The following is a 16,417-nucleotide window of genomic DNA, read 5'->3' on the forward strand; positions in this document are numbered from 1 at the left end:
TGAAATAGTACGCATTCACATGGTATCACATAAATTAAGTCAACAGTTATATGTCCAACCTGCTTTAACGACCTCTCAACTCGTCTTTGCATTTGGTAGTATCTACTGTTATAATTAGGGGCTTCCCTGGTGGCTTGGTGGTAAAGAACCCACCTGCCAATGCAGGAGATGTGGGTTCAAATCCCTGGGTTAGGAAGATTCCCTGGAGAAGTGGCAACTTGCTTCAGTACTCTTGCCAGGGAAATCCCATGGACAGAGGAGCCTGACAGGCTATAGTCCAGAAGGTCACAAAGAGTCAGACACAAGTTAGCAATTAAACCACAACCACAACAAACTGTTATAACTAAGGTATGAGGGGGTCTTTAACCAGCTATTGTTCTTCTCTAGACCAAAGTCCCCTGTGCCTCCTTACTCTTAAGTTCCTGGGCAGACAGTTTCTTCATAGCTGGTCCAGAGGTAAACGTCAGCCACACCTGGCTTAATTTTACCACACAATCCCGGTGACTGAGGTGAGTAAGCCTGACCAGTGAGAACCCCTTCTCCAGCATGTTCTCTTTAAAAAGAGACGGCTGTTGGCAGGTGCCTTCTTTAGGGTCTGATTTGTCTTTCCTGGCAAGTGAAGGTGAGCATCTGTTCACTTATGCTTGACCCTGGGCTCTGCTAAGGAAAAGATCATCACAAAAAGAATGAACATACACCTTGCCACGGTTTAACACTGTGAAATGTACAGATTGCTCAGGAAATGTAAACTGTCTTCCCTGTTGGCAGACAGCCTTGTCAACCTAAGAGATCTCTGTTCAAACACATTCCTTTTGACAACAGGAATTGTTCATTAATTTCCAGGTATGACCCTCATTGGAAGGACTGGGTCCGAGTTACTCTTCAGCTAGGACATTATATATTCAACCATTGACAAATATTTATCATGGCCACGCTCTGTAGAAATCAGGGGAAACAGATTTAGAAATTGAGAGGAAGCCTGGCAGTGAGCAGGGTGATGGGGAATCTGCCAACGGTTTTGGCCACAGGACTTATCTGAAACTCCCTCCTGCGGGGAGAGATTTAATACAACCAGCTCATTCTGTTTTGAGGATTGAAAATGTGGTTGGGTAAGGGTGGGAGGGATGTTCCTTGATTTTTATCTAAGAAAAAGCCCTGCAGGTATCAAGGTCTCAGTGCGTACGTTTACAGAATGGGGCCCCGGATGGATGAGAACTGCCTCATCAGAGTGTCCACAGAGGGATGAAGAAAGGATCGCTACTGGCAGGAGAGGTGGGGTCTCGGACCTCTCAGAAAAGGGCATCACACGTGGCTGGGGGAATCTGGGTGGACCCGGGAAGTGGCCCCACCCCAAAGACTTCTGTGACACTGCAGAGCCTACCTTCCCTGAAACATAACACCCTGAATGGGTTGCCAGACAGATTCTAATAGATTCTGAACCTGCTTCCTGAAAGGGAACCCGCCAAGCTGGGTCCCTGATAGGAACGGTCAGGAGTGCAGAGCCTGAGAATAAAAGGCCAACATGACCAGAAGCTGGGGAGTGGTAGGGGGGAGGGGGTGAGGTGGGGGGTGTGGGGTCACCTGCGGTGACCACGCCCATTCTTTCAGGTGACCCTCCCACCCCTGTCAGCTCCATCCTCAGCTGGAAGGTCACACAGTTGCCTTCTGGCTGGAGGGACCTCTGCTGTCCAGCAACACCATGGTTGCCATGGGAACCATGACCTAGACAGTACGTGACAGAGGAGGAAAAAGACTATTTCATACTATCATCAGGCCCACTTTTCTGTGTTAGCTGAGAACTCCTTGCCCTGTTTCCAGGCATGGAACTGGGGAGAGTGGCAATTTCTCTGGCGTCCAGAGGACCTAGTGGTTCCAGGCCCGCCTTCAGCACCACTTGCTTCCAGATGCTGCTGCAGTGCATCTGGGTCACCCGTGAAGCGAGAGAATTGGCTCTGTCCCCTCCAGAAGGCAGGGGCTGCTGGACTAGGGCTGTCGGAAGCTCTGGCTCCAGCAGAGGGCAGAGCTGTCAGGAGAAGCGAGAACAGACAGTCCCTTGCTGGGCAGCCGATCTCCTGTGGTCTCGGAGCAGACTCGCTGCCCAACCATACAAGGACAGGAGCACAGAGTGGGGCAAATGCCTGTTCCCACTGCAGGCAAAGCCCAAACCCCTACGGTACTGACCAGGCCTGGGCTCCTGGCTCCACCCGCCACAGGCCCGGAGACCAAAGCCTTCGAGTCTCTGAAACTTGCTTTCTCTAACAGCCAAGGGAGGATCTGAGTAACCGAAGCCCTCCCAGGCCCTCCACCTGCTGTGCAGAGGATAAGTGGTGGTACCCTGCAGACAGGCCTTGAGTGAAGACTAGCAGCCTCTCCCCTAAAGGCGGCACGGAAGTCTGGAAGGTCTAGGGAGGAGTAGGTGGTGGAGGGGGGCAAGTTAAGGCTCAGGGACCTGGGAGAGGACGCTGATCAGCAAACGTGCCAAAAACAGTTCCCTTTCTATCTCCCTGGCTGTTACTAATGGTCCAGGGTGGGCATCTTGGCCCTTGGTTCACTACCTAGCCCTGGAGTCCTTTCACTCGTCCATTCACCGGCCTGCCCTCTGTAAAGTCCCAAGCAACCCTGAAGCCTTTCAGTGTAAGATCATCGTTCCTGAGCCCCCAGTCTCCCCCATCAAATATGGACCCCCAGGGCAGGACTAGATGTGGGGCACAGCAAGCCTTTGCCCAGTGCACCTTTGGCTAGAGGCCAATAGGAAAGGGACAGGGGAGGACCTGGCAGCCACGGTCAGGGGTTCAAGCAGGGACCATTTCCACATGCTCCCAGCGCCCCATTACAGGGTTTGCCTAGGGAGCAAAGAAGGGCCTCTTTCTTCAGGTGGCTGCAGCCCTGCACAAAACTGCACAACTTGACAAGCAGAACACCAGCTGGATTTAATCCTACCAGGCACTTTTGGGCAGTGCACAAGCTGGGCAACTGTCCATGACAGCCCTGGGTATGAGTCACAGCCATCTTTGCTGGTTGTTCTTGGCATAAGGAGCCATCTCCTCTTGACTTCATCTTAAGAATTTCAGGATGAAAAAGGCAGCAGTGCCTTCTCACTGAGTTCTCTACCATACCCCTAGTTGGCTCAGACTAGATCCAAGTACCTGTAAGTTTGCCTCTCAATGGATGGGGAACCACTGAAGGCCAGAACAGAAGGACTCTTAGAGACAGCTCTTGTCCAACCTCCCTCACTGCACAGACAGGGAAACAGACGTCCAGAGAAGGCGCATCATCATCTAATGAAAGAGGGTTAGCCTGGGTGTTTTCTAGAGTATGATTTGGGTACTCTCTGGACTCTAGATTCTAAGCCTGGACTACTGCTGTTCTGCCTCCTTCTCCCAACTTCACAGTGTGGATTTTGTCCAGATTTGAGACTCCTGATTAGTAATACAGGGTTATCATTTTCAAAGTTTTAACAACAACATCATCATCTACCATTTACCACATGCCTATTAGGTGCTAGCCTCTGTATTTCTAACTATCATGACAACTCCACTATTTTCATATTATGAGCAAATTAAGCCGAGGCTCCGAGAGTTTAAGTAACTGGACTGAGGACACAGCCCCAGTCATGACCAGGTGTCACCAGCCCTGGGAGCCTGGCGCATGAGACACCTTTTGTTCAGCGGAAGTGATGTGGGGCGGGGTGGGGGGGCATCCCAGGGCTTCATACCTACACTCAATGTGCCTACTTCACCTGTCAGCTAGCAGGGACACCTTCCCATGGGCCACATATCCCCACCTGTTACTCGGCAGGCCCCGGGTTCCCCTCGGAGACGGCTTCCTGGGCAGGGCGAGCTCCTCTTCCTCTGGCCCAGCACTGCACACACTCCACTTGAGAGCGCGATTTCCCCACACCACGATGTATTCACGGGTCTGACGCTGGCCCAGAGCTCCTGGAAAGCAGGGCACGGGCCTTCCTTCTTTCCCAGATCCAGGGCTTTGCCTGGATCACACCATATGCTTGATGGGTCCTGCCATTATTAAAAGCATTTCCTCTGAATCCACGTTGGCAGCCGTCTCTGCAGCCACTGCCACCACACCGTCCAAGCTGTAATAAAAACTGCTTTTTTCTTGGACAGCGCACTTCTGTTTTTAACAACTGCGTTGATGAGGATTTAAGTGTGGGAAAAGGAACACAGAATGAGCTGTCACAGTGCAGATGGGTCTTTGCCGGGGAACTATTTATAGGCTCAGACACCAAAACAGAAGGGGAGACGGTGGACAGATGTGCGAACCGTCAAGTGTCAAGACTAAATAAAGAGGAAAGCCACCGGGAGGCGTGGGGGGAGAAGGAATGGGGAGGGGTGGGGGAAGACGCTGAGCAGAGGCTGACCATCCTGGGGCTTGAGTTATCTATGGGGAAGGAGCTGCAAGGTTGGGAAAGCAATCCGCCTGCTCCTTTGCTCAGACTAGAGGGGCGAGGAGGCGTCTTTGCACCCATTATGAAAAGACGCTGCTGTCTCTGGGAACAGAAAAAATAGGAGGAAAAGGAGGCGCCCTGGGCACCACCCTGATGGCAGGACAGCCCCAAGGGCCACAGGAAGACCCAGCAAGAAACCACTGTGCCCAGAAAACAACCCACCTTCAGCTTCAGAAGCTCATAAAGTTCATCCCACCTCAGAGTTTCAGAACTCTTATCTGTGGTCTAGGAGAAAGTGGCTGCCACTTATGAGAACTGTGACACTCAGAGAGGTTAAGTGGTTCACCAAAGGTCACAGAGCTGGGAAATGGTACCAGGACGTGACCAGAAGCGAGACTGACTCAGCCCAGGCTCCCAACCCGCACACCGGGCCACTGGCTCTTGAGACCCTGCTGTCCCATAGAAATATAATTCAAGTCATGTGTGCAATTTAAAGTTTGCCCATACTCATGTTAGTAATAGTAAACAGAAACAAGTGTAATTAATTTCAGTAATGGCCTATTTAACCCAACATATTCAAAACAACATCATTTCAACAAGCTATAAATATAAAAAAATTACTGAGACGCATCACAGTCCTTTTTTTCATATGCAGTGTTCAAAATCTGGTGTGTATTTTATACTTACAGCTCATCTTTATCCCGGAGAAGGCAATGGCAACCGACTCCAGTACTCTTGCCTGGAAAATCCCATGGATGGAGGAGCCTGGTGGGCTGCAGTCCATGGGGTCGCTAAGAGTCAGATATGACTGAGTGACCTCACTTTCACTTTTTACTTTCATGCATTGGAGAAGGCAACGGAAACCCACTCCGGTACTCTTGCCTGGAGAATCCCAGGGATGGGGGAGCCTGGTGGGCTGCCATCTATGGGGTCACACAGAGTCAGACACGACTGAAGCGTCTTAGCAGCAGCAGCAGCATCTCTATTCAGACTCCACATCTGTAGTGTTCAGTAGCCCCATGCAGCTCGAGGTTGCTGAACTAGATGGCACAGCCTTAAGCAGTGTGCTTGGCCAGGAGCAAATCTGTCCCCCAGGACATGTGTGGCAGGGTGTGGATACATCTCAGGTTGTTGGGGGGAATCCAAGGCTGGGTGAGGTGAGGGGTATCACTGACATCTAGTGGGCAGAGGCCCGTGCTTGCTCAGTTGCTAAGTCATGTCTGACTCTTTCTGACCCCATGGACTGTAGCCCACCAGGCTCCTCTGTTCATGGGATTTTCCAAGGATGTTGCTAAACCTACTAATTTAGTGCACAGGACAGCTCCTCCACCTGAGCAAAGAATGATCCAGCTCCAAACATCAAGAGTACTGAGTTTCAGAAAACCAGCAGAAGGTGAACCTGCTTGTCTTCCCGGGACAACCGGCAAGAGCCAGGAGTCCTGTGGGTGCCACACCTAGAGCTGCCTGCACGCAGAGGATGCCTGACATCAGTGCTGGAACGAAAGTGAATGCAAGACTGGAGGGTCCACCAAGACTCAGAACCCAGGACCTCAGCCTCACGGGAATCATATTCCCGTCCTCTGTACCAGCCGAGTCACAGGGTATGGAATCAAGAACAAGGGATCAGGGCTTCCCTGGTGGCTCAGTGGTAAAGAATCTGCCTGCCAATGCAGGAGACACAGGTTCAATCCCTGATCTGGGAAGATCCCACATGCTGGGGAGCAGCTAAGCCTGGTCGCCACAACTACTGAGCCTGTGCTATAGAGCCTGGGGGACGCAGCAAGAGAAGCCATTGCAATGAGAAGCCCATGCACCACAACGAGACAGTAGTCCCTGCCCACTGCAACTAGAGAAAAAGTCCATGTAGCAATGAAGACCCAGCACAACCGAAAATAAATTATAAAAATACACAAGGGACCAGTCTTGAGTCAGTGACATTTCTCTTGCTTGGAGATGCTACTGAAACACCTGCTGGTAAACACTCAGCCATCTGGGCTCAGGACACGGCTTTCTTCTCGCCGGCCCTGGTGTGCGTATCCTGGAGCAGGCTTGGCCCTTGCCAGGAGGGGGCCTTCGGTTCCAGGGAACAAATTCAATGAGAGGTGTGATGCTAGGGCACTTGATTTCGGCTGTAGGTCAAACTGCATCCTTCCAATCAGTCCATAGGTAGGAAAGCTGAGGTTATGATCCTTTATTCCCTTGCTGGTTCTGAACGCAGGAGTGGAAGAAAGGGAATGGTATTTATAGAACCGCCCCCATTTCCCAAATCCTCCGCAGGCCTAGGGCTGAGTGCTCGCATGAGCAGGGAAGGGACACCAGCGCTGCTGCCAGAGGAGCCTCTCTGTGGGCTCAGGGACATTCTCGTGACCTGCTGGGGGTCAGGGTCAGGGTTCAGTGTCCTCGGGCAAGCAGGCTCACAGAGCCTTGGGTCCCTCTGGCCTGTCATCTAGTTGAAGGGCCCCTTTGGCTACCACGTGGCATTTTTACTGCCCAGTAAGAAGAGTGGATTGATCTCTAGGCCCAGAGGTGGAAACGGGCCTCTGGACCCCACAGGAGGCAACCACCATGGAGAGATGATGTGGGCTTAGCATCTCACCCCTCAGAGACTCTCAGAGCTTTATCTCGGGCTCCACCCTCCTTCCAGAGGCCTGGACCCAAGGCTTCATTCATTTTCATTCATCAAGTACCTTCCGAGCACCTGCTATGTGCCAGACACTGCTCCAGGCGCCAGGGGGATGGTGGTGGGCTTCTTTCTCCCTGGCATGGCAGCTCCTCGTGGTGCCAGTCTTCCCCTGGACCTGGGCTGACACTGCCACAGGTCCCCAACGCCAGGGGCCCCAGGAGCCACAGACTCCTCTTCCTTCCCCAGCCAGTTCTGCCAACTGGCAGTCAGCCTTCCTCCTGGATACCTCTGGGCCGTGTCCCCTCCTCCCCGCACTGACCATCACTGTCAGGTCCAGGCCCCTCATGCTGCCTCCTAGCTGAGCTCCCTCCGGTGTTTATCCCCTGGGGTCTCCGGTGTTGCAGCCTCCACACTGCCCCCAGTGGTGAGGGACTTCTGCTTAAAAGGTGCACCAGACCATGTCTCACCCCACCTAGCACCCACCCCTAACGCCTTTCTGCCGGGGTTCCCCATGGCCTTTGGATAAAGGTTGGGCTGCAGGACATGGACACACGCCCCTCTGTGATCCGCTCTGGTCAATGGTCTCATCTCTGCTTGTCCCTCCGTCCTCACACCCTATGTTCCAGCAGACACCACATCCCTCGGACACATCCCAATATCCTGTAACTCCATGTCCGTGCATGTCCTGTCCTACCACCTCGCGTGTTCTTCCTCCCTCATTCAAACAGGACATTTCTAGTCAAGCTTCAAGACACAACTCACATGTCCTCACTCCCCAGAGGTGAGCTGTGGGGTCTCACTCACCTTCCAGTGTCAGGGATCCTTCCTCTGAGGACAGTAAAATCCTAACATTTTCTTAATATCATCATCTTTGTATCCCTAGGGCCTAATGTCCTTAAGTTGAGTAAATGAATAATTGAATGTCTCAGGTGATTCTTTAATTACATAGTGTATGTGATCCCTGCACCCTGAAGTAGCTAGAAGTTTCCCTGAGAGCAGAGCCCTATTTTCAACTCAAGAGCAGTACAGCATTGTGTCAAGAATGTGCTGGGAAGCCAGGCTGCCTGGATTTAAATCCTGACCCCACCACTTACTAATGTGTGGTCTTGAGCGAGATACTTAGTCTCCTTATGCCTCAGTATCCTCATCTATGAAATAGGGATCATACTTGTTCTGTATCTGTTGCTGTGCAACAAACTACTTACAAAATTTAGTGACATAAAGCAACCACCATCTTATTGGAGCTCATGATTTTGTCGCTTGGGAATTTGGGCAGGGCTCTGCTGGAAGATTTTTCTGCTCCTTCTAGCACTGACTAGGTCACTTGGTGATACTAGCTGGGGATCAGTCTGGTCCAGAGGGGCCATGAAGCCTTTACACACACCTGTGCCTTGGCAGGTACAACTGGAAGGCTAGACTCAGCTAGGCCCCCTTGGGCCTCTCTCTATGTCCATATAATCTCCAGGCTTCTCCAGGACAGTGGTTTCAGGGTCATCAGACTTCTTATATAGCAACTCAGGGCTCTCAGACTCCAGGCAGAAGCTGCCAGTTCTCGAAAGTGCTACACATGGAACTGGCAGAGTCACTCTGGCCTTATTCTATTGCCCAAAGCAGTCTGAGCTGACTCAGATTGATGGGGAGAGGACATAGCCTCCACTTCTTGATGGGAAGAGTGTCAAAAAAAGCACAGCCACCTTCAACCTGCCACGTGATAGTGTTTATATTCTAGAGCTGATGTGCAGATTAAATGAATTAAAACATATAAAGTGCTTAAGGAATGATGATTGCTCTCAATGTCCTAGTTCCTTAGCATTCTCTCACTGTTCCTAACCAAGTTCTCAGGAAATATTCCATGTCATAACTCAGTAGAGGAGGAGGCACACAGAGATTCTAGGTTGGGCTGCATAGAGGGAGCTTCTGAGACCAACTCCTGACCTATTCTCTGCAAACCAGGGGTTCACCTGCAATCCCAAGATGCTGAAAAGAGAGTTCTGAGGGAGCCCAGGAGAGAACAGAACCAACACAAACTCAGCACACAGTCCACAGATGCTAAAACCTATGGACTCCCCTCCATGGGTTTCCCCAAACACGTAAGTCACAGATGAAGAAACCAAGTTCAAAAAGGGCTCTGGAGCTTGCCCAGGTTCAACCAGCTAGTAACTGACAAAGCAGACCTCACATCAGAGTCTGCCCGAGTGTCGGTTCTTTCTACTACAGCCACTGCCACAGAGAAAACCGCAGAACATGCTCCATCACATCTTCTCAATGATTCACAGGGCTTTGGTCCCACCCCTCAGGCTTCCACCAGAAAGGACTTCACGATCTCAAACGATCCACCCAATTTCTCTGGGAATCCCTGCCACACCCGCTGTTCCACTCCCTGATTCCATTTCCTGTTTCTGCAAAGAAACAGCCCCCAACTCCTTTTAAAGATACAGATTGTCATGTGAGAATTATAACAAACTACATATAAATATATGCAGCATATCTACACACACACACACACACACACCCAACACATCATGCTTTAGTCTGCAAAATGCTCACACATACATCCCCTCCCAATGGTTCCACGAGGTTGGCAGCACCATCCTCATGTTAACCTGGCTATACTTTTAGCTCAGGCCTCATACTCTGAGGGTGGGCTTCTCTGATAGCTCAGTCTCAGTTGGTAAAGAATCTGCCTGCAATGCAGGAGACCCTGGTTCAATTCCTGGGTTGGGAAGATCCACTGGAGGAGGGGTAGGCTACCCACTCCAGTATTCTTGGGCTTCCCTTGTGGCTCAGCTGGTAAAGAATCTGCCTGCAATGCAGGACACCTAGGTATGATCCCTGGGTTGGGAACATCCCCTGGAGAAGGGAAAGGCCACCCACTCCAATATTCTGGCCTGGAGAATTCCATGGACTGTATAGTCCTTGGGGGTCGCAAAGACGTGGACGCGACTGAACAATTTTCATATACTCGGAGGGTAATTTCAAAGTTCTCATGTATATTCCATGATGGTCTGCTCGACCTCCCGCTCTCTGTGCCCCCAACCACCCCCTAACTAGGAGACCCATGCACATGAGGACCACGGGAGGCAAAACAAGAAACAACCTGGCTCAGATGAAGGTGCTTTGAACGTGGAGTTGAGAGCCTGGCTTCAGTCCCAGTTTCATCCTTGGGCACAATTCCCTCCGCTGCAAAATGGGGGTCTAGCACCTGCTTCGTAGGGCTGTGGTGAAGACAAGAGGAACGACTTCCATGAAGACCACCTCATGCCTGGTACACAGAGAGTCTGGTATACAGTGTGGTACATGGGGAGTTTCCCCAGTAGCTGGGGCCAAAGGCCAAATAAGATTTCAAGGGTAGGGTCTAGTATTGCGGAACTGGGTCTCACCTGGGGGCTGCCCAGGGCAGTCTTGAACTGCAAACAATGACTACATTAAAGAAACATCTCAAGAGGGGAAGTTCCACTGTGGCAAGTTCCCTGAAAGTTTCCACTGTGTAAACCAAGGCCAAGACAGCAAAAAGCACAACAAAGAATGTATGTAACAGACTCAGGACTGCCAATAAAAGCAATGCAAACTATTCACTGATTCTTAATAGATCTAGGGAAATGGTGGTGGTTTAACTGCTCGGTCGTGTCTGATTCTTTGCAACCCCATGGTCTGTAGACCCCCAGACTTCTGTCTAGGCAAGAATACTGGAGTGGGTTGCCATTTCCTTCTCCAGGGCATCTTCCTGACCCAAGGACTGAACCCGCATATCCTGTGTCTCCTGCATCACAGGCAGATACTTGATATCCAGGGAGAAGGACACACGCATACACAAAATCATGGAAGTCACCAGTCCATTTCTACAGAACTTTCCAGAAGGCTTCGCCTCTGACTGCTTCCTTAACTAGTCTGGGCAAAAAGGAGAAGTTGATGGGACAGGTATAATACTGTGGCTTCCCAAGTGGCCGGCTGGGTTGCCTGGGACACTGAACAACATGTGTTTTCCTCACCTGTGGTGAGGCTTCATATCCTAGTGCTTGGGATGTCTGGGGCCAGGCAAACCAAGAATAGCACCTTCTCTCCGTATGGGGCTTCATCTTTCTAAGGCATTTTATATCTATTTCTTGCCTGGTGAGGTCAGGTGGCCCAGAGACATTGAGTGACACGCTTAAGGTAACACAGAAGGTTACTGGTGGGGCCAGATTAGAACCCCATTCATTGATACCTGCCATGGTTTTGCATAAACTCACACTGATGCTGTTCCTCTTTCTGGTGGGAAAGCTGCCTGGAAGCTTCCAGAGCCAGGCAAATCTGTGAGGCGCTTCAGAAGTACTCAGAGGTGGACCTCCCTGGTGGTCCAGTAGCTAAGACTCCGCGCTTCCAATGCTGGGGGCCAGAGTCCGATCCCTGGTCAGGAGTCTGGAGCCCACAAGCCACAACTGAGACCCTGAGGACTGCAACTAAGGCCCAGCACAGCAAATAAAATTTTTTTTAAGTGTCCAGAGGTAACAATCAGCTTTCCCTTTTGGAAAAAAAACCCTCAAATCTGAGTTCCCCTGGAACAATCCCGAAGAAGTCCTGAATATTGGGGGCACTCCTTCCAGAGCAAAGCTCCATGCAGGGACACTGTGAGAACTGCAAAGCCACTTGTAAAAAGCACTTTGCCTTGTTTCTTCTAACCCACTCAGCTACCCAAGTGATCCTTCTGAGAGCAGAATTTGGTCTCCTCTGAGCTCAGGGCTCAATAGATGCTAGTTATGCATACACAGGAATGAATGGATGGATGGATGCAGTAGTATGCAGCTTGCTCTAGAATCTCTGTCAGGTTTCAGGTATGTTCGAATGTTTTCCTATTTATTCCCCACAGCAATTTCCTTGGGGGCATCTTTAACCCTATTTATGGTTGATGAAAGTGAGGCCCAGGAGTCACACTTTGCTTGAGTTCCCAGAGCCAATAGAGCAGGAGAACTGAATGCAAATCCAGGTTTTCTGACTCTAAGACCTCTCTGTCAAGGGTGAAGGTGAGCAGAGAAGGGGAAGAGGCAATTAACTTTTCATGAGTACCGACTCTAAGTAGTTTCAGTTAGTCATCTGATAATGAGGTCATTTCATGGTCGAGAAAACCAAGGCTTATTGAGGTGGATGATTGAGTAGCATGGCCAAGACCTCACAGCTGATGAATGCAAAGGGGTGGCATTTGAGTTTGGATCCATCGGGTCCCAAAGCACACTCTCTGGGTCCTAGAGACTCTCTGCACAAGTGTGGGGTATGACTAACCGGTTGAGCAGTGGTCCTACTCTTTGCTAGGCTATGGGGACCCCAGATGTATCAGACAGAAGCTCTACCCTTCTGCAGATGAGTACAGCTGACTGGCTGAGAGGAGAGGGCTTCGAGCCCCCCCGAGCACAGCACAGAGGCGGGGAGACACGCTGAGTGCAGAGGAGGGTGGCGCCAGATGGGGATGCAAGCATTAGTTGTCTCCTACGGGCCTTGTCGTGGAGATAGCCTGGGAGAAACTGCCTCCATCAGGCAACAGATGCATAAGAACTTCACTGTCCGCCTAAGCAGTCTCATCAGGAAGTCTGCCGGCCTGGGCGGGTGGTGGGCATGGGGAGATTGCTGGAGGTCAGATGCAGGTGCCCCCCTCCTCTGCTATTTCAGGATGGCCAGGACAAACCAACTCCCACTCTTTGCTGGCCGATGCCTGGCGCTCCACCCCTGTAATATCAGTATAATAACTTTATTCCTACTGAGATGCACACCCTTATGGCTGGGAGCACTACTTTATGATGGTGTTAGTCTTTCACACGTTAGTATGAATCTGTTTACGGGCTAAAGACTTTCCAGAGAGCAGTTTTTCATGGAAGGTGGCAGAGGGAGGCAGAAACAGCTGGAAAGGAAGGTGGGAGCCCCAGACACAAACATTGATAATCCAAACCCAGAGTTTCCCTGTGACAGGAAGCCCAGGAGGCACTGGGGCCCGATCCCTCTGGAGTCACCCCTAAAAGAGGGGTAGTAGCTATGCAGAGACCCCCTGGCTCTCTGAAGCCGCTGAGTTGGACTGTCCTCCCCCAGACACGTCCTCTGAAACTGCAAAGCCCCTGAAGGTGGCAGTCACGGTCCACACAGGCCGAGGCCACTCACTGGGGCCTGGTGACGGTGTGACACTTCCCCTCCCCCCACAACCCACTTCCCTCTTCTCTTGCCTCCGAGGCCACGTGTCCTGGATCTTTCTCCTCTCTCTGTCAAACCCCCCCCTGGTGTTCCATTTCCACAGAGCCAGACAAACTCCTGGTGCCCTCAAAGTGCATTCTGACATTCTGGCTCTTATGACCGTCTGACTTCCATTTCTGGTTAAGTGCACGCGGGTCTGCTCAGCGTCGGCCAATGTCACACGCCGTGGCTTACAGCGCCTTCCTAAGTGTTATTCAGCACACAGTTCATTGGATGCAAAGTCTTTGAAATGTTTGATAACACAGAGAAAGCGCGCAATAAAATGTTTAAGTGAAAAAAGAAGGCTAAAAAATATGCACCACTATGATTCAAAAATCGATAAAAGAAAGAAAGAGACAGTCACCAAAGATTTACAGTAAGGTTCCTGGAGTTAAATTATCTGATGATGCATTTTTTCCTGGGCCAACCTCAATTCTGGAAGCTGAAAAGGGAATTACTGAAAATAGAAAAATACAAACTGCGGTTACTTTTTTTTTGCCAAAACCTGCATGGGTAATAACCAATATGAGATAAGAAGAATGAATTAACTTCTTAGACGAGTCCTGCAGGAGCACGACGCTGCAGGAAGTGATGGTTTTGAGGTCTGAGCTGCATGTTACTCAACCCCACAGCTAATTATAACTGCTAGAATGTATTGAGTGCTTACTACACTCAGACACTGTGACAGCTTCCCCCATACGTGACTTCATTTTGTCCAGGAGACAACACTAGGATATTACAGTTACCTCTGTTCTGACACCAATCCCAGTGTCTGCGCTTTCCAAACCATCAAGCTAGTCTCTAGCACCCACTGGGTGTCCTACAATGTAACTCAATTCTTTATTTCTAAAAATGTAAAAACTTTTTTTTTTTTTTTTTTGGCTGAGCCATGCAGCATGTGAAATCTTAGTTTCCCTGACCAGGGGTCGAACTCACACCCTCCTGCATTGGAAATGCAGAATCTTAATCACTGGACCTCCAGGCAAGTCTCCAGTCTAACTCCATGCTGACACGATACACCTAGAGAGCGTCAGATCCCACAAAACTTCCCCTACCACCCCCACCCCCACTTCAGACACTAATCACAAGTCTAGGTTGTTACCCATGCTTGTGACCAACCACCTATGGGACCAGAAGTTCTGATGACTTGGGCTCAATTAATCTGCTAGTGTGTTGCAGAATTCAGGAAACCCATTTACTCACAACATCACTAGTTTGTATTAAAACATAAAACTCAGGAACAACCAAATGGAAGAGACACACAGGACAACGTATGCAGGAAGGGATCAGAGTTTCTCTGCTCTCCCCAATCTCCACTGTATTCACAAACCAGGAAGCTCTCTGAACCTGGTCCCTTTGGGTTTTTTTGGAGGGTCCATTTCACAGACATGATTGATCAAATCATTGGCCATCAGTGATACTCAACCTCCAACTCCTCTCCCTTTCCCAGAGGTTGGGAGTGGAACTGAAATTTCCAACATTCCAATCGCATGATTGGTTTCCTGGCAACCAACCCCCATCCTTAGGTACTTTCCTAAAGTCACCACACTGACATAAACTCAGGTGTGGTTGAAAGGTTTTGTTACATATCTCAAGACACAGTTACAGCTCTTTTTACTTAGAAAATTCAGAGGGAGCTCTGTGCCAGGAATGGGAATGAAGACCATGTATATTTCTGATTGTAGGTCACAATATCACAGGTCCAAGGCTGAGTACTTCCTATGTGCCAGGCAGCACTGCCTCACATCTCTCCTGTGATCACTCATCAATCCTCCAACAGCCATGCTGCAGATGTTCCCATTTTGCAGATGAGAAAATTGAAGCAAAGAGATGTTAAGATAATTGTCTAATGTCAGAAGATGCCAGGGACGGAATAAAAACCTAGAACTGTCAGTCTTTCCAAAGCTCATGATCTCAAGAGAGGTTTGCCTTGATAAGAGCACAAGACTAACCATGATACAGTGCCTCCTGCCTGATAAAATATCAAGAGCTTGCCTTCTTCACACCAAACCTGACTTTAACATAATCATTCCTTACCTTTTTATGGACTTAATATATTTTGGTCCAAATACAGGTGAAATCTCATTCGAGGATAATGGGTCAGTTGCTGAAAGGGTCAAACCCAAGAGCATCAAAGCAAATCTCGTGCGGACCTCAAAGGCAATTTGTGTGACACTCTGCCCTCCCACACATACGGATCTCTACTGCCGGGGAGGACTCATCTAGAATTTCTCCCCTCCTTGGTTTGAAAGGTCCCCCAGTCCAGTGGTGGTAATCATCAGCACCAGTCAGCACAACATTCACTGTTGAGGTGGGCTCTGTTGCCAAGTACAAGTGTATTTATCTCATTCAACTACTTGGCCCCAAATCACAGGCCCAAGGGTGGGAGATCTGCACAAAACAAGAAGAAATCCTAACTGAGTTCAACAGGCCAGACTTTCTAATGCCGGGGGTCAGTGTGAAATAGGGGATAGGCAAGAAGGGAAGTGCGGCTGCCCCGAAACTAGGCCAAGTGGCTCAGACTGAGTACTGGGCAGTCACTTCCTGTAGGGGCCAGACCACAGGCTGTCTCAGGATTCTTCTTCTGCAGACAGGGCCACCTGACTTTCCGTTATATATCAGCCAGAAGAAAATGCCATCACATGAAGGTGTCATTGCTGCCATCTTCAAGGGTGCAGATTAATGAAAAAGACAGCTCGTGTCCCCCAGCCAGCTAGTTAATTTCAGCCATAAAGGGGCAAGGCTGCACCTGAAGGCTGGTCAGAACTCCATCCATCCTGTGTCCTGCCCCTTCACCTCCTATATCCCCTGAGCCAATGTCTTTTCCGCCAGTTCTCAGCCACTACCCGCCACATATACATGTCTGGCCTCTGAGTGTCCCTGATGAAGCTAAGTGGTGATGCACTTGTCACCTTGGAGCAGCACAGAGGGGAATTCGGAAGGCAGTAGGTGACAACAGTTGTTCAAAATAGTTGCTACCCCTCCGTGCTAGTCACACACTGGCGGAAGAATCATACTTCCCATCCCACTGAGTCTGGTCTGGCCATTCGACCTGTTCTGGCCAGTGAGATGTGATGGGAAGTGACTTCTGCCACCTCTGAATAAATCTGCCATCTCTCTTCCTCCTCTCTGTTCCCACATGGGTGCTGCTTTTTCAGCCCAGATTGCAGAGTGAAATGTTTTTGTAAAGAGTCTCA

At 50.1% G+C, this 16,417-nt stretch overlaps 1 protein-coding gene across 1 annotated transcript in view; it reads right to left on the bottom strand.

The window, feature by feature from the left end:
- RIN3 (Ras and Rab interactor 3) overlaps positions 1-16,417 on the bottom strand; it is a 129,594-nt gene that overhangs the window by 49,535 nt on the left and 63,642 nt on the right. The gene's annotated exons all lie outside the window — the stretch shown is intronic.

This window comes from Odocoileus virginianus, chromosome 16 (genome assembly GCF_023699985.2).
Source record: "Odocoileus virginianus isolate 20LAN1187 ecotype Illinois chromosome 16, Ovbor_1.2, whole genome shotgun sequence".
NCBI lineage: Eukaryota > Metazoa > Chordata > Mammalia > Artiodactyla > Cervidae > Odocoileus > Odocoileus virginianus.